The sequence below is a fragment of the Limanda limanda genome, chromosome 10, assembly GCF_963576545.1.
Source record: "Limanda limanda chromosome 10, fLimLim1.1, whole genome shotgun sequence".
NCBI lineage: Eukaryota > Metazoa > Chordata > Actinopteri > Pleuronectiformes > Pleuronectidae > Limanda > Limanda limanda.
Window position 1 is genome coordinate 6593851 of NC_083645.1, and position 19154 is coordinate 6613004.

The following is a 19154-nucleotide window of genomic DNA, read 5'->3' on the forward strand; positions in this document are numbered from 1 at the left end:
AAACTCACTGCCATCTCAGAAACAGAGAGGAGTTAAACCATGGCAGGAATCTGTGCTCTGCCAGCTTTTAATATACAGTGGATTTCTCACTGACTCCATCCATTATTTTGACAGATGCCTCGACTCAGCAATACATCATTCATCATTACTACAGCTCTTTTAAAGTTTCCTTGAATGCACAATGCAAAGCTGCCTGGAAACAATTGAGTACATTTACATTGCTGCTGGCACAGGGTTGTGTATTTGTGATTTTAGTTTATTTGTCTTCCCAGAGATTGTTTCAAGCTCCAGTTATTTCTGACTTAACTTTGACTTGTCAGTAACATCTGCAATTTGCTGTTATAATTGTGTGTGTGGGTGTATGTGTTTTCTGTGGTTTGGTGTGCACAGCTGTGTACTGTACAGATATCTTAGTGAAGACCATTTTGAGCCTAGACCTTAGAGTGCGAGGATATTTTAACTTGTCCTCTTTTCTGACCCACTATAAATGAGCTGTTTAAGGGGTCAAGACTTGATTTGAGTGTGTTTAGTGTTAAAACTACTTTAAGGTCAGGGTTAGGCATCAGCTAGTTAGTTTTGATGGTTAAGGTTAGGATAAGTGTCTAGGGCAGGGGTGTCCAAACTACAGCCCGCGGGCCAACTGCGGCCCGCCATCCATTTTTAATTGGCCCGCATCAATGTCTAAAAATATAATGTAATGTAATTTTTTTTTTTTTTTAAACTCAAAATTTAGTAGCGCTCAAATGGCACTTACTTAAAGCACTTTGTTTTGCTTTATGGGGCCAGGCTTCGTCGACAGGGGAGAGGCCGGTGCATGCTTCTGCGTTTTTCAGAGACATGCTTGTTTCGTGCTTGCGTGCGTTCACCAATTTTTGTAACTATACGACAAAGCTACGCAAGCCTCACGCAGCCCGCAAGGCTGTGATTGGTCCGCTAACTACATCCTTTCCAGAGTCATATTCCCGGTTTCATGCCCCATAATACCGGCAGAAACCAAGGAAGATTTAGAAGAACTGATATGGACCAAATAGAAGAGCACTTGGCAGAAGAGATCTGAAAGTATGACCACTTGTATAACCCGTCACTGACTAAATACAAGGACACGCAGATGACCTGCAATTCCTGGAAGGAGATCTCGGCTGACGTCAGTTTGCAGGTCGACGAGTGGACGAAGCTGTGCAGAATGATCAGGGACAAATTTGTCCTTCAGAAAAAATGATAAACAGTCGACAAAGACTGCCACACACAAAGAAGGTGTCTCTCAGGTTCTCTTCGACAAAAAACGTTACTCCACATAGTGGTCTGGCGGTGAATTGCTTTGCTGACTTGCTGTCCCTCGGAACGCCACCACGCAACACCCCCCCACCCTGAGCGACGCGACTGTCAACAGTCTACTCCAGGGCAGGGGGGCGTGGAGGCGTGAGTGGCCCAGTCCTTGGTATTTTTTTCTGTATGTGGCCATCCGGACAAAAAGTTTGGACACCCCTGGTCTAGGGGATGTATTATGTCAATGTGCATCCTCACTAAGATACAAATACAAAGTTGTGCACTGTGCTTGTATTTGTGTGTGTTTGTGTTTGCATGCTCATGGGAGAGAGCGTCAGTCTCTTTGATTTGTTGCAAATTCCTGCTTTTGCACTCATTGTTGTGCCATGTGCAATATGCACATTTTTATTTTTCTATGACACACACACACACACACACACACACACACACACACACACACACACACACACACACACTGAGTGTCCCTCCAGTCTTTCATGATGTGATGTACCATGATATTGCAGCGTGCAGTGAAAGTGGATACAGCTTCAGCGACTGCACTCTCTTACATTTCACTGTTTCATATCTTTTACATTTTGAATACCAGAACCAGAGTAAGTCGTTTTTTTTTCTCATCTTGCTCTTCGTGCCGGTGGATCAGACGTACAGCTTCCTCTTGTTCAGCGGAGCTGATATGAGCAGCCACTGCTTCATTTGCCATGGAATAATTCAGCACCACATTTTCTGAGTTGCCTTCATCTACGCTCATGTGGAGGGAGATAACAGTGGAAAGGTGGAATCACAGCCTCTCTTACACATTTTCTCAGCGTACACTATAAAGGAAATAGTTTCGGTTGGTCCCCGTGTTGAGCTGTCTCCCTGGAACATCGCTCAGGTTCAACCTGAAGCGTGACTTAACACGGATTATTGAGAGAGAAATGGCTCAAAGGATGGGACTGTACAATGTAGAAAGTAAAAAGTTCAGCTTTTTTGTTGTCCAAAATCCCAATGGAGCGTACAAAAGATATCCAGTGACAGAAACAAGCCTAGCAAGTGTGCTGGAGAAGTATTTTGCCTGATACATGATGATGATTTTCAACTTAAAATGTTTCTTGTACAATGAGTTTTCCAGGCTGAATTTTAGTCATATATATGAAAGATTAATACTAGCTCAAACAATGAAATGATAACACTCTGGCAATAAAGCAGGTAAATGGGATGTAAAGGGAAACAAAGATTAAATGCTTTTGTACTTCACTTTCTCACAGGACTTGAGTGTTAATCTCTGTACTAGATCTATTCTAAAGGTTTTGTAAATGTGTTCAAAGCTATGTTTTATATCACCTGACCAAATCTATACGATAGATTGTCATGTTCGCTAGTAGAAAGTCCCTGTTATTTCCTCATGAGGCAAACAGTGAACATTATAATGAGGCCTCATAATGCATGAGTTTGATTAATCTTACAACAATTAGCTGCCTGAACAAGCTGCTGGACTCTTACATGCTACCGATCTCCTATGTCAGCCCTGTGTTGTTTCTTGATGTTATCAGATAAGTTACAGAAATGTGCAGGGAAGCAAACTAACATACGGGGATGTTATGTTTGAATGAACTGAGCAGAACTCTGCGTGTGTGTGTGTGTGTGTGTGTGTGTGTGTGTGTCAGCTGGAAGCTCCACACGCAAAGTGCTGTGAGGCCAATTTATCTCGTCCTATTTAGGAAGCCAGACTATCTCTCTGACTCTTATTACTTTCTTTCCTCTCTCCTTCTCTGCACTCTCCCACAATCAGACCTTTGACTCTCTCTGTCAGCCTCTTTCCTCTCCACATTTCTACAAATACTGAGCTTAGGGCCAATTCTCTAACAAGCCCAGGACCAATCCTTATTAACCACAGCATATTTGTATGCATGCCAGTGTACATGCATGTACATATATATATTTATATGGTGTATATCCATGCGTATGTGCGTCTTTGACATGTGTCTAGCTGCTGAGGATTCACTGTGCCGTGGTACTTCATGATCATTCGCTGTGTAAAGGATCCATCAATCTCACACGGTCAAATCTGGGATTTCTTTAACTTCAGCTCACTATCTCCAGCAGCAGCACGCCTCCACTGTAAATAACTGTCGGTAAAAAGCAGCCCCCGAGACATCTGTCAGTGTGTGCCAGGCCTCGGAAAAACGTCTCTGTCCTTGATCCCGCAGTTAGGTCTGTGTCTCTTGGCAGCAGCTTTTATTGCCGTGCTTTCAACATTAAATGGAGATTAAAGTAAAGACACAGGCGGAGCCCCCAGATCAGCTGCTGGCTATAACATTGATTCCTGCAAAAGACACTTCGCTGCAGAATAGAAGTGCTGGATATAGACGGAGGGAGAACCTGCAAATAGGGAGGACGTGTTGTAAACGTCACGCTCTTGATGTGCCTCATTCAAAGCTTCTATTTTTTTTTTTTTTTTTAAACATTCAGCTTTTAATTAACTGCTGCACCTGAGGGGACACATCGGAGAGGCTGGGTAATCTCTTGTGTTTACAGCGCTGTTCAGTTGGAAGCCTTGGGATATCCTTGGATCTATGCTCTAGACTGAATGTGTAACGTTGGGGCCTTTTTTTTTTTAATACATAATGGTTTCCGCTTGCAATGCTTTTCACAACATTTTAATTCATGTGCAAATATAAACCGCGTTTGAAATAAAACATCTTCCATGGCCATAAGCTCAGTTATGCAGGACTTAAAGTTGAGCAGTGATGGTAAGAGATCATTTCTTACAAACTCACTAAACCCTGAAATAAGATCCCCAATCACATTAGAACATTAACATCTGTTACACATTTCCAAAAGGCTACAAACACTTTCTGCAGGACCCACAACCACTGATTTAACATATACTGGTTATTTCATACCACTAAGGTCCTTTTCCTCTAAATGTCTGTGAAGCTGTCTGTATTGTCGTCATTGCTATTCATGTCCATGTTTTGATTTTGTTCTGTTTTTGTATTTTTTTTGTGATATTTGACTTTATATGCTGCAGAACAGGAACGTGCTATAAATTAGTTCTAACTGAGTCGATCCTGTTTAACTGTAACTATAAAATACTCTTAATCCTTTAATGTCAAACAAAATAATAAATATGTAAATGAAAAAAAATACAACACAGCAGAAAAGTTATCCAAAGTGAAATGATGTGATCAGGATGAAGCTATTAACTTCAGTCAGGTTACATTAAGTTCACCACAAGCATCAGCACAAATCAGCCAACAAACATTTTCTGTGTTTTGCATTATTTATAATTTGATGATTAGACAGCTGGTGAATCAGTGGAACATAATATTGAGAAAATGAAGGAATTTTGCATTTCTGTTTATTTTATGTATAAATGTACACACAGATGTAATGTTGTCCTCTGCAGCTGGTATTAGTCTCTTTATTGGAGCAATACATTAAAGCAAAGGTTTTGGTCACATGTTTCATGTACGTCAGGATGTATTCACTAGGCGTGTTTCTGTGGCATTTTGTTAGCGAAAAAAAGTTTGGAATTTAGATTTTCTCATACACACAGAACAGTTTTGTGTTATTTCAAGATCTTTACGGATTCTTGTCACTTTTCTTTTTTTTTTATGTCTGCCAATCTGTCCCATGGCTGGACAGATGGGACATTTTCCTATGTACCAAAGTGGGACACAAACAAGCTGGAAGTCCTGTTCACCAAACCTCACGGTTACTTGCTATGTTACTTTCAGCTGGTTCCGTTTGAGAGGTTCCAAGTCCCCACTGAAATGTTCAAAATCCGTGTGTGATTGCCAAGATCCTGATCAAATGATAAAAATCAGAAAACTTCATTCGGACAAATAGACTTAACAAAAATAACTAAACAAAAAATGCACAGGCACGTTGTATGAAGCGAAGGTGAAAAGCTCCAAAGACCCTAATTGATAATACACTTGTTGACACCTGCACCATCTGTATCTGTTAATAGGAATAATAATAATAATCATTGCAGAGCCAAAGTTTGACCCGAGGCAACGTTAATCATTTAAAGTGAATCATTTGCAGTTGTAAACAAATCAGAGCTGAATATTATACGAAGATAGCCCTGTACTGCTAGTTCATGAATTCATACCCACATTGTCAACTAGGCTTAAATTAACTTTTATTATGCTGTGTTTTCTGCCTGCTGCTCTTTCGTCTTTGTGTGTGTGTGTGTGTCTGTCTGTGTGTGTGTCTTTGTGCGTTTGCATATGTGTGTTCATCAACATGCAGCTTGTAATTCTGTGTGATCTGTGTGAGACACGCACAGAAATACTTAAGCAAACGTAAACAGATGAAGCACACGCACGGTCCGCTGGGTAGGTCGGATCTGATTGGGTCAGAGCAGAGACAACTCAGGGTCAGTGGAGAGAGTGAGGGAGAGAGAGAGAGGGAGATAAACAGCCAGTAAGAGAAGTAGGAAATAGATTAAGAGGAAAACGAGAAGGAGGAAGGAAAGAACGAGTAAAAACACAGTAAAGTTAGGAAAAGAAGGGGAGGAAGGAAATGAGGCTATAACAATGTTACCTTTAACATGCACACACTTATTCCCTGAAGGGAAAGAACCACACGGAGGTCACTGAGGTCACTGAAGTCTCAGCTGACCTTTGATCCTGAATTATTGTTGTTATCATAATTCAGGTAATACAAATTGAACAAGGACAGACAACAGATTAATGCAAAGGATTCAGTGTAAAAACATAATGTCATAACAAGTAAGACAACAACCAAGGAAATTGGTAAACTTATAGTTTGAAGAGTTATTTTCGGCTTCACAGTTGATCTGGAGGGAGAGAAATGTGATAAAATGTTAGTAACATATGTAAATGATGAGATGAATAGACTGATAGAGCAAATTAATGGAGAGATGTTTATCAGTCTATCACATGTTCAAGCAGAATATTGCCCTTTGGTAAACATTCATGGGGAAGCCAGAGACATAATGGTTGTAGATTTTATTTGAAGTAGAGTTTTCTTTGTCAACAAAAACATGAATTAATATGTGTCGATGTGAAGATAAAACAACACTACAACACAAAGACTTTACAGCCAATGAACAAAAATGCAGACTGATTGTCATCTCTATCCAATGAATGGCTGAAAAAAGTGAGAGAAGCAGAAATATAGAGAGAGAGAGACAGAGAAGCGGACAGACTGAACTCTTTTTATATATCTGTTGTCCAGCAGTGAAGAGCTCAACCAGCCCTGAGCTGCCTTCAAGAGCAATCTGCCACTCTCCTGCTCCACAGCTCTATCCCTGTGTGTGTGCGTGTGTGTGTGTGTGTGTGTGTGTATGTGTGTGTGCGTTCCCTGTGTGTGTACATGTGGTTTTGCCGGTTTTGCCCACAAGCCTGTACAAACAACAGTAGGTGTAGTATGATGTATCTGAGACTTTGTGAGTGCTTGTACCTGTATGTGTACTCAACACCTGGGCGGCTGCATATGTTAACAGAAATAGATTATAAAAGCAAAGCAGCCCCGAAGAGACTGTTGTTTTAAAAAATATATAATTTGTGCCAAAAATCTATATAAAAATTGCAACATGTAGTAGCATAAAGTAAAGATTTGTCTAAGAACCAGTCTTTCTGGGTGGTCGGTCCTTCAACCATATCAATATTAAGGCCTAGTTAACAGGTTTTTGCTTGATATTTGAATTTTTCTTACAGAGTTAGTATAGTTTTTTTGCCGACATAAGTGTGAACACATTCCTGAAAAATTATAAAAAGAAGAATGATGCCTAAGAGGCAGTTATTTGGGGTTCAAATTTGTAATCCTGCCAACATGATTATATATAGAGCCCTCATTGTCAGAGATATTGATGCCATTATGCTGTGTCCTGATTGGTGAATGAGTTCGTCCCTTTTCCTGCAAAAGTAAACGGCACAAGCCACATCATGTTCATAACAGATAGGAATTGATTCCAGCTCCGTCTTTTAGGCCTCTGCCGTTCAGTGCACAACCAGCGGTGCCGGCACTGCTCTGTGTGAGGTGCTAATAATTAGCTGAGTTTGATAAGGTTTTTCCAACTCGCAGGTCAAAAGCACAAATTTTGAGTCAGTAAATACTTTCTAATAAAATGATGTTCGTCTCAAGTGTTTCCGGGCTGCCTCAATTAATTAATAATTAAATAATAAAAAACTGCAAATGTTTTAATTTTGAATTATTATATTTCCACTCTATCTCTCAATCTTATCAAAATTTGCTGTATCTCAAAGTAAAGGTACATATATTAACATCTAGGCATTATAAGCCAGGTGAAGGCATCAGTAGCTACATGCTAAACTTCTTAAACAGGTGTTTGCCTTGATTCACAGAGAGTAGGCATCAGTTCACATCCACATGTGTGTTTCCATTGACCTTGTATTGTTTTGTCAAAGTTGTAAAAGTCACTTTTATTCTGAATACACCTTTACATTGTGCCCTGTGGTCTCTGGCAGTTCTGTGCTTCCTGCTCCATTCTACATCTCAGAACTAATCCAGTCGGCATTCATCTTCCAGATTAACTGCAGGTGATGTCATCGTATTCTTCTTCTGGATACTTTGTCTCAACCAATTCTTTCTCTCTCTCTCTCTCTCTCTCTCTCTCTCTCTCTCTCTCTCTCTCTCTCTCTCTCTCTCTCTCTCTCTCTCTCTCTCTCTCTCTCTCTCTCTCCATTTGCTTTTCTTCTCCTCTGTCTCTTCCCCCCCTTAGCCATGTTTAAAAAAAAAAGTCTCATCCATATTTCAGAGGCATTTCAAAGTAAAATGTGTGTTGGCAAAGTACACAGCATTCAGGCTAAATTTAACACTGCTGAGGATTCCTGTGCATCTGTATGTGTTGGTGTCTGTGTGTGAGAAACAGATGAGGGAAGAGAGGCAGAGAAAGACAGAGAGAAAGAAAGAAAGAAAGAAAGAAAGAAAGAAAGAAAGAAAGAAAGAAAGAAAGAAAGAAAAAAAGAAAGAAAGAAAGAAAGAAAGAAAGAAAGAAAGAAAGAAAGAAAGAAAGAAAGAAAGAAAGAAAGAAAGAAAGAAAGAAAGAAAGGAAGAAAGAAAGAAAGAAAGAGGATTTGCTGTGGTGCAAAATGTTTGTAACCTCATTGGAATAATGTTAAGCCTATAATGCAACATTACTCCCCCTGCATGACAATTTCCCACAAACACACACACACTAGGACACACTAAGAGACTCTCTGTCTTTCTTTCCCAACCGTCCTCTGTGTACATCTCTCACTGTCCGTCTCTTCACCTCTTTTGCCGTTTTCTTCTTTCTTTCTTCCTTCTTCTCTTCTCTTCCTCCTCCTCCTCTCACTCTTGTGTTTTCTCTACATTCCTATCCTTGCTTTCATTTTGTGTTACATTGTTTTTCTCTTCATCTTTCGTACACTTGTCTCTCCCTCTCTCAACTCAATATGCTCTATTGTGTTTGTGTGTGTGCATGCATGCATGCATGTGTGTGTGTGTGTGTGTGTGTACCCGCATGTGCTCGTGCGTGTTTGTGTTTTTTTAAGTGTGGTCCTGTGACCTAGTTAGAGACTCACCTCCTAATTCATTGTGAAATTGGCTCTGGTCTCCAAAGACAGGGACTCGATGAGGTGACTACAACCTCATGCACACACATACACACAGACACACTCACAAATACACACTTCCTATTAACATGACTTTGCAACTTAAATAGATAGCTATGCAGAGAGATGGTAGGAGACAGAGGGGGAAGGAGACAAACATCCCCAAGAACAGAATATTCTGCTGTTGTTTTGGGATGTTTGAGAGTAAGAATTAATTTATCTAAAAGTTAGAGCTCCGTGTTTATTCACTCTTAAATTCATAAGACGCATGATTCCAATTTTAGCCTTTCTCGTCTGGGTTTGCTTCTCCAAAACATGGAGAATGGTGCAGTTGTATTTCTAAAAACAATCAAGGTGCCAGAAGCTGTCTCCGTCGCCAGTGATGAGGGCTGAACGTTTCATTAATATAATTTCTAAAATCCTTCTTTCATTCAAATATTATTTACGCATTCACTCTGGGAAAAACTTGAATGTTAATTGTGAGAGATTTGCTCCCAAGCGTGTGTTCACACCTGGTATCAAAATGCCTCCTGAATGTGTCTCCTGTAACCACTGGTGATCAGATTACACTTTCCTGCTCAGTATGCAAATAATAATGCCGGCCATTTCTGTCTGGGATCACCACAGGATGTTGTTTTAACACAGTCTGAGGTTACAGATGTGTCTGAAGACAATGCTTGTGTCAAATCATCATATGGACCCTGACAAAAATGAAAATACATTTGATTTATTGTGAAACTCTAACAGGTGTAGAGACTGTGAACGTGAAATGACGTTCTTTCATATGTGTTCACAAAGCAAAAAGGATTTGGCCACCTACTGTTTGTACCAGATCACCTTTGAATGAGGTTCTGGGGTTTGGTATTGGATCACTCAGGACAGGTGTTAATACCAGGTGTGAACAGGCTCTATGTGTTTCCTGCTGGTCCTCCGGCTTCTTCTTACAGTCCAAAGACATGCAGGTTATAAGTCAGCCCGTGATGGACAGGCGGCCCAACCCTCCTGCCAAATGTACCCAAATATCTTCATCACAAAAAAACTGTTTGTACTTGTTACTTGTTCCTTTTCAGAAAATAAATCTAAAGTATCAATAGAAGATGTAAGCGAGAGAAACTGTGAGATTTCAGAAGCTATGTGAAAATTCACGCCTCAGATTTGGTGATGATTAAAGTTCAGACTAAGTCGAAATATACTTTCTCAAATGTTGAATGCCATGACGTAGTTTGAGAGGGAACAATGCGAGAGAGGGAGAGGTGCATATACTGAAATAGCTGTGAAAGTAGGAATGAGTCAAATCGGCTGCTTCACTCATCGTTACTTGTACGTCATCACATCCTATTTATTAAGATATTTTAGGATCGTCTACTTTACTTTTCAGTCGTGTAGTTGAATGCTTTATTCTCAAGCATAGATAAAGTCTTACATTGTTTCGTAAAACTTTTCCATTACTTTTATTTTTTTTAAAACCATCCCCACTAGGAGAAGGTCAGTATTGAGGACAGTTCTCTGTTACACTTAACCAAGTTGTAGTAGTTGCCAGTAACTAGACTGTAATATTAGATGGTCCAACAAGGTCTGGCGGGTTCCCCAAATGAAATGTCAAAAATTGTCTGGGCCTTGCAAGGCTTAAAAATGACATATTCAGGAAAGCTTTGACTGAACCATCCAGTCTTACCTCCTCTCTGTACAGACTTTGTGGCTCCATGACAGCTTGGCAGTATTTCCTTCTTTGCCAGAGGACTTTGTGTTGTGATTTGAGAAAATTAACTGGACTCTATGGCAGAACACAGAGACGGAAACAGGTGACGTTTAAAAGGATTTATTGAGAGAACTGGCAACAAGATCTGAGAATGTGAGCAGTAGAAACACAGTCCAGGAAAGAGGACAGGTAAGTTTTCCAGGATCCAAATTTAACCAACTGAGCGGAAAAAGCAGCGGAGCCGGGGAGGCTGAGCGTGGCAGGAGTTGTCTGAGAGGCAGGTGATATCGGCACAAGTAGACAACAAGTTTTAGTTCAAAAACAAAATACAGAAACTTCAGGGTGCAGGGACAAAGAAGGAGGCCATAACATTTCTACCAAAGACTGTATAAACAGATGAACAACAGCTCCCTAAAAGTGAACCCAAAGCGTGTTGATCGCCCCCTTGTGGCTGGCTGCAGTAAGAGTCCTAAACCCTGCCTCCTTTAAGTCAGCAGATGGGACATTGACCATTATAAAGGTCAAAGTGCATGTGTGCAATCATTTTCTTCTTAAATATGCTCTCTTTCATTTACACTGTTGTTTGTTCAAGCATTCATTTTTTTCCCATAAATAAGATTTTAAGTATTTGATATTAAAAAAAAACTGGGAGAATGCCATGATTGACAGCTGAGAGGGACTCGCTGTTTGGTTGAGCCTGTGTATTGGCGGGACCTCGCTACCCCAGCCTCATTGCTACTGCACAGACTCTGGAAGTGGAGATGCAGCATCCATCTTTATATCCACTCTAGACTCTAAAGAGTACGAATGGTGAGCTGAAATGGTCTTATCGTGTGTTTCTAGCTTCTTAAGGGGATAAGGGGATGTTGCTCAGGTATGCAGGTGAATTGGCGTGAGACCGGAACTTGGAAGTCACGCCATGACACAAACAAGTACGTGGACAGAACAACAAACAACATGGAATGAGAAAATTTGTAGCGTGTATATGCTATAATACAATTGGTCTGTGCCCTGCACGGGGAACACATTTCCAAGGTTATACTTTAGCCGGATAACCTGAAGAATCACTTTTTAGTACAGGGAATAACAAACCACCCACTACACAACGAGTGTCTTCGTGGAGCAGGTTTCTCAACACATTCATACAGCTTTGGTAGATTCCATGTGGATATTTGTTTGTTATGTTTTGCAATTCAAAAGATTTTTATATCTGGACATTTCTTATGGAACCCAGTAGTACATTGTCATATTCATGTGATAATACTGGTGATGTGTTTATGTCAAATGTCCTCAAAATGAGCTCAGTATGGAACCCCTAACGATACAACATGTATGCTTCCAATGGTGAAACCATTGTATTCTTCTGTTGGATAAAAGGAGATTTGTTGTTAAAACGGTAAACAACTTTACAACAAGCTGCTATAACCCATTTCCTGTTCCTGTTTTCTTTTCATTGATGAATACAGTGGAATAACGGACAACACAGACAGTGAGTTTCAACTCACAATGTCCTTGAACCGATAAATCATGGTAATGAAATTGTCACATACACATCACACACCCCCACTTTCTATTTGTTATTTAATTCAGTGTATCCACTTACATACAGCGGTAAAGTAATATAAATGGTCAGAGAGGGAGGTTAAATAAGAATCCCTTTGTTTATTAAATATATCTATCTATTTTGTATACCACTATAACTTCACTATATTGACACATTATGGCACACATTAGTTAGTAGCCTGCATGCAACTGACTTCCACGTCATAAAAGCAAATGTAAATAGTTCAGAATTTCACCTAACTTTCCTTATTTTCCGTGATTTTGTTTACGTTTGTGTAGGACCCTGTTAATAATCAAATACTTCCCTGAATAACTAATGCATTGCTTCTTAAAGCTTCATTTCTTGTTATTTGTTAAGAGTAATTCAGAACAGAAGCACTAACTGTTCACTCGACCAAGTGCTCAACCTAGAATAATAAGACTAAGAAAGAAAAGCCAACTGCCGATAACTGAGGTGACTGAGGTTTGACCAGACATTGACACTAGAGAAAAGTCAAGAAGTCACCAAAGTGCATAAGGATAGTAGATTTTTTACTGTAATTGCATAGTAACCCATACAATACTAACTGATAGTAGAACTAGAAGAAATCAGATAAATCTTACAATTGATTAGATATTTCCTTCTAGAGCAAAATTGTGGACCAACCGACAAACAATCCCATAGAGCTCTTAATATGGATAAAACAAAACTCTGGTGTCACTTGAGATAAGAAGATTGGAGGTCAAGGTCATATCTCTAGACTGGCAGACGTCCACCTCGTTAAATTATCCATCAGCAAGACACCGAACCCCTGTTGTACCTGCTCTGACCTCTGACCTGTGTGAAAGAAAGGCCGGTTTAAATAAGACCAGTTTTGCTCATTCAAATCATTGCACATCTTCAGGATGGGATCCACTGAGGCTGTTCAAGCATTTAACATGAAACAGATAAATTCATTCCTTTAGGTTTGCTAGAGTGAGTTATTCAGCAGCACATGTAAAGTGCTCTATTTCCATGACACACATGGTGCAAGAACAGTAAGCTTCCAAATCAGCTTTCGATACTTTAATTGTTGAATAAGTGTTGCCGCACCAGACACATGGTTCAGAAGGGTAATACTACGTTTCTTAATCATTCATTATTCGGTCCGAGTGCCGTCTCAAAACACTGCACCGCTAACTTCAGACCAGGTTTTCGTTTGTCAATCTCGTTCCACCGCTTCAACTTACCAATATGCCAGCAATGCTCCTGACCACTCTTCATTCTTAGATCAACACACCCATATGGGCTCAGGTGGCCACTAGCATATCTGCTATAGCTTTAGCCATTTTCAGACTTGAACTTGAAGAAATTGTCAGGAAAATTGGGAGCAGACATTCTCCAGACTTTGCCTTTCACCCATGGAGAACGCAGCAGGAGATTCTCTGTATCAGACATGTTGACAACAACAGGAAAGGGTCTGGAACATTCAGGCATGTTTCACCTCAGGGACAAACACGGCACTGAGAGAACAACATGTCTCTTCCTCTGAGGATTGGCTTTGATTGGCTGAAATGCAAGTCAAGTTGGTTCAGGACGATCGACCATGGTCAACCTGATTTCATGTCAGCAAATAGACACAGAGCGTTTTAGATTATTCCTCTACTTTTGAGACATTGTATTTTAGTGTATGTCCAAACTTGCATCGTGTGTGTGTGTGTGTGTGTGCGAGTGAGTATTTGGTTGACGTGACTTGAAACCCTTTGTTTTCTTCCACTTCAAACATGATTTAACATAATTCAGCCACTGGTCTGGAAAATAAGGGAGTCAAGGGGGTAATTATGTATATAAATATATATCTACACACTCACTGTCACTCACACACACACACACACACACACACACACACACACACACACACACACACACACACACACACACACACACACACACATTCACTTTGTCCACTGATGTTGAAGAAATGATGCTGAAAAGCTTTCTTTCCCTGTGTCTCGCCTTCTCTCTCTCTCTCTTTCTCACACACACACACACACACACACACAGGCAGAGCGATGGAAAACCCAGTGGTCAAGTTAATTGCATTAGTCCACCTTAAGATGCAGACCCTTCTGTCTCTCACACATCGATACCTCTCACCGAGAGGCAGGACAAGAAAAACAAGAAAAAGTACAAAACAAGAAGGAAGAGGAAAGAAACAAGTCGGGAAAAACAAGTTGAGGAATGAACAAGTCGAGTTTATGCAAATGGTTTACACCAGGTTAGCCACAGTGTAACATTAATAACAAACTTTGTTTACTCCGGGAGACTTTGACTAACTTTATACGAGCCTTATAATGTGTGGCCTGAAGAGAACGGGACATTTCATCATGTTTCCTCCATTTCACACAGAAATCCAATATGCAGAGAAAACAATTTGTTTTCCAAGCAGTGCTCACTCGCTCTCTATCATACGTGAAAAATACTTTGATTACTAGTCTAAAAATAAGGTATATAACTAACAGTAGCTTCATAATGCAGATTGAAAAGAAAGTGTCAACCTTACATAAAAGAGTATTTTGACTATTTTTAGTGTACCAGTGCATCGGATGAGCTTTGTAAATCCAATGATTCCAGACCCTTCATCATAGGGTGTCACAGAACATTATCATCCCTTAAAGTAGACCTCTCTATAACAGTGGATTTGAAAGTATACAGCTGTTGTCTGCGGACCTGATAGAGTGAGAGAGCAGCAGTGCACTGGTCCTCTGTCCCTCAGTATCCTGACATTTCACAGCAGGAGCAGTCCTGATTATTAGCATTAATCGCTGCTTCATTCCCTTCACGTGTTCCAGTTCCAGTGGCGTCTCAAGATCATGGCTCACTGCATTGGGACACCGAGATTTAATGGTGCTGGCACTAATGTTAGTCCCTGAAAGAAAAAGTCAAACTGGTTGCTCTGAAATAAGCCTCCTGCTGCCTCTTCTTTGGTTGCAGGAAATGGGATACTCATTATGAAGTCATAGCATGTATTCAACCAAACACTTTTACTTTTTAATACAACTGCAGCCAACCCTAAGCCTCACTTACAATATTATACAACTGAACTGCAACAGAGTGCAGTTGCTGACCAGATAATGTCTACAAGCAACTTAATGGCAACATGTTCCTTTGTATCGTGGTTGGGGCCGATGACAGACAAACAACTGTGAGCTCCGTCTGTGCTTTAGGAAATAAAACCACTTTGGTCGAAATTAGGGTTGTAGTTTTGGTCAAATGTAAAGAAGTGTAATACTCCTCCAGGTTGAAATTGTACTGCAAGACTGGATATTTTTTTAAACAATATTTTCGGCAGATATCCAAATTAACTACGTATTGTCATTGTGTTAATCTAATCATGTTGCAGCCTATATGTATAGAAGGATATTTTTTTAATTTTAACAAAACATACAATACAACATCTTCTTTAAAGGTTCTATATCAGTAATAAATAAATAATTTGGAAATGTCTTTGCGTAACATTAAACAAAAACAGAGTAAGGTATTTATCCTGAAAATATAGATGAATAACAGAATCTGAAAGTGCTACATTTTATTGCAAATCAAATGTTTAAACAGCAGAATCTGAGACAGGGTTTCCCTAGCATGTTTTATCCACAGTTATTAAGTATAATCAAAAACCAGAATCAAAATATCAGTCCTTTTGTTCCTGAACTCCATTATCAGATCAGAGAGAGTTTCTGATATGAATAATGAGAGGAGGTTAAACTGCTTCTTTGACTTGCTGTGTTTGACTCGGGTTGTATGATTCTCCTCATTAGGTTTCAAATAGCCATTGTGTGCTACTCACTTTCCTGTTTTGTTTCATCCATTACGTTTCTTCTTTCCTTTCAAAGGCCTCTTTCATTTCATTGCATCTCTTTACTTCTGCATTAGCCCTATATTTAATTATTAAAATGAGTCATCCTCCTATTTTCTTCTGTTTTGTCCTCAAGTTCATAATTTTTCTTCCTTTGCTCTTGACTGAGTTCCTAAAAGCAAAATTTTGACAAAATCCAATGGAAACCGCCTCAGAAATCCTGACACAGAACAAGCATGTGACTCTACTGAGGAGCTGAGGTTGTGGTTGGCAAGTTAACACCAGGGGCTTCATTTATAAAGCAGTGCCTAGGATTCATACTAAAAGTGTACGTGCACACAAAAGCCAAAAATGGCATACACAAAAAAAAAAACGATTTATAAAACGAAATTATAAACAAAATTTTCACATTACAAATCAGAGTCCACCTCGAAACGTTCTTACCTGGAGCTGCTACAAAATCTGATTCAAATGTAGAATTAAAAAAATAACGGCCTCACACTTTCAGAATGTGAAGGATCTTGTTGTATCACCTTCTTGTATTCTATCCATCCAAAACAGAAGAATTATTAAATTCAGAGCAGCTGTGATGTCCCCAATCTATACAATTTGAAAATAATTATCATTATATGCTTGTGTCTCTGCTGGGATGGTTCGGTTCCATCGGGTCGATCTCATACTGGACTCAGTTCAGCACAGAATTCCAAGATCACAGACAAAAAATCTTTGTGATGGCTGAACACTCGTTTCTTCCTGATCCTGATCCACTCTGGGATATTATTTGGAAAGTGAATTGTTTTGCTTTATTTATCTGAGTGATCTCCTGTGCACTCTGTGGGCCTGATGGCACAGTCGCGTTCATTGCTGCGATTGTACACACACATGATACACGCATAGTGTAAGAAGATATTATTAGAAACTATTAATGACTCTGCTCTGTAACTCTGTTGTTTAATGGTATCTGAACGTAATTTGCAGTAAGTTTTTTAATATCTTTTTCAATTGAAGGTTCGTATGGAACAGTTTTGTCGGGCAAGCACAAATGAGCTTCTGGTTTTAATTTTAATGATGGAGTGGATCAATAATCTGCTTCAGTTCACCACCTCAAGTCTGCATCATCATTTGCCCATCTCCAAAATGTTGGCACACATGGGTCGTTATAACGTGACACAGTTTCAGATAGGGTTGGCTGTTTCTGAAACTTTTGTCATCTTATTTGTTGAGATTCCCTTTCCGTGTACCGATATCAATCAATGATTAACGTAATATGAAAAACCGATAACATAAGCCGGAGTCCGTGGCCCTCACAGGGTTTTAATAAACACAAATCATTTCATTAAGACTGAATGAGCATCTAGCAGTTGGGATGGGCTTGGATATATCTGTGTCATTTTCTCAAAGTGCAGAATGCTCTCTCTAGCTTTTCCAGGATTACCAACCCTACATTTAATGTCAGATTTCCAGCACATTTTCCACCTTTATTGTATTTTCAGTTGTTCTGAATGGACAATCAGTGCCACCTACTTGAGTTGTGGCTGGAAGAATACACTAATTTTATTGGACTTTCTTTTGATTTCCTGCGAAATTGGGTTATTTTATTTCCAAACTTGAATAGAAAATGTATTATAATTGACTTTAAGGCTCAGCTGGAATTATTTATAATAACATTTTGTGTGTGTTTGTGTGTGCAATTTGTTAATGTTGTAATTGTAAGCGTGTGTGTGGCTGAAACACACTAATAGTCAGAGACAGTGTGATTCACAGCTGCAAACACAAAAACCCTCTAGTGTTGCTGTGCACACAGCACGTCAGTGCACGTGTGTGAGTTTGTATGGGCATCTTTGATTGTGTGTGGTGATTCTCTGCTTTTCCTGCTGACACACACATATACACGTGTCACTGCCCCCTCCCCCCCACCCTTCACAGAGAATGTACTCTTACTGACTCATTTGATTTCAGAACAATAATTAGAAACCACTGAGCAGATCATAATTTAATTATCTGATTATTGAAGTGTTTCTTGTACCTTTAATTCCTTCTCAGAAGTGTTTGTTCATTATATACATTCAATTGACTTCCAGCAGTTTTCTGTTGTTATCTAATAAGCAGCAAGCAGCAGTTACAAGTCAAGTGCTTTGCTCAGGAACATTGGAACAGAAGTTCGTGACCCAGGATCAGTGCCTGGCATCACTCTCTTACATGCAAGTGTGAAAAACAACAGATAATTGATTGGGGGATTGGGGTTGATGAAAAATGCAAGAGAATAAAATAATAGAAGCAGGTGTTGAAAAAAGAAAAAGGCTGACAAATACACATGGGAGAGAGGAGTGGTAATGGAGTAACAAAATTTATTATAAAACATGCCAGGGTAACCTTTTAGCGACCTGAATATCTTTTGTGCGAGACCTAATCTGACTGAGAGTAATTTGTATCTTCGCAACGAGGGAGAGAGGATTGGGAGAGGGTTATTTCTACTACACTCAGATGAATTCATCATGTTCTCTCTGGCTCGTTGGTAAGTAGCCGGTATGTCTGTGTGTGTCTTACTGGATGTCTTTTGTGGGTGTGTGCAGCCGCTTTGATTTGGCCAGATAGTCTGACCTACAACTTTTCTTCTCTCGGTCTCTGCATCGAATTTGAATTTGAATACCGTGCTCTTTGCAACAAATTCATCTTCCTTACTCGTCCTTCTATGTTACACTTAAACTATTTCACATGGGCCTTTGCCAATGTGTTTTTTCATGCCTACATCCACCCATTGTCTCAGAGGTAGCCCCCCAAGTCGGGTATACAAGGCATCGCTACCCGCACTTTCCAGCTCTGCCTGGGGGATCCCGAGGTGTCCCCAGGCCAGATGGGATAAGTAGTCCCTCTAGCTTGTTCTGGGTCTGCCTCTGGTTCTCCTCCTGGCTGGGCTTGCTCTGTAAACCACCGATGGAAGTTGCCAGGGAGGCGTCCTAATTATATGCCCAAACCACCTCAACTGTCCCATTTTGACGTGAGGGTGCCATGGTTCTACTTCGAGCTCCCTACAGATGTTTAATCTCCTCAATGGAGATGGTCTAACCAAGACAACGCATTTCAGCTGCTTGGATTCACGATTTCGTTCTTTTGGTCACTACCCAGAGCTGATGACCATCGGTGAGGGTCAGAACGTAGATCAACTGGTAAATTGAAAGATTTGCTTGCGGCTTCCTCACAACAAAAGTCCAGTACAATGCCCACATTGCAGCT

The 19154-nt window shown here is 40.0% G+C and overlaps 1 protein-coding gene across 1 annotated transcript in view; it reads left to right on the forward strand.

Moving 5' to 3' along the window:
* The window catches only part of il1rapl2 (interleukin 1 receptor accessory protein-like 2), a 300837-nt gene that overhangs the window by 177193 nt on the left and 104490 nt on the right, over window positions 1-19154 (forward strand). The gene's annotated exons all lie outside the window — the stretch shown is intronic.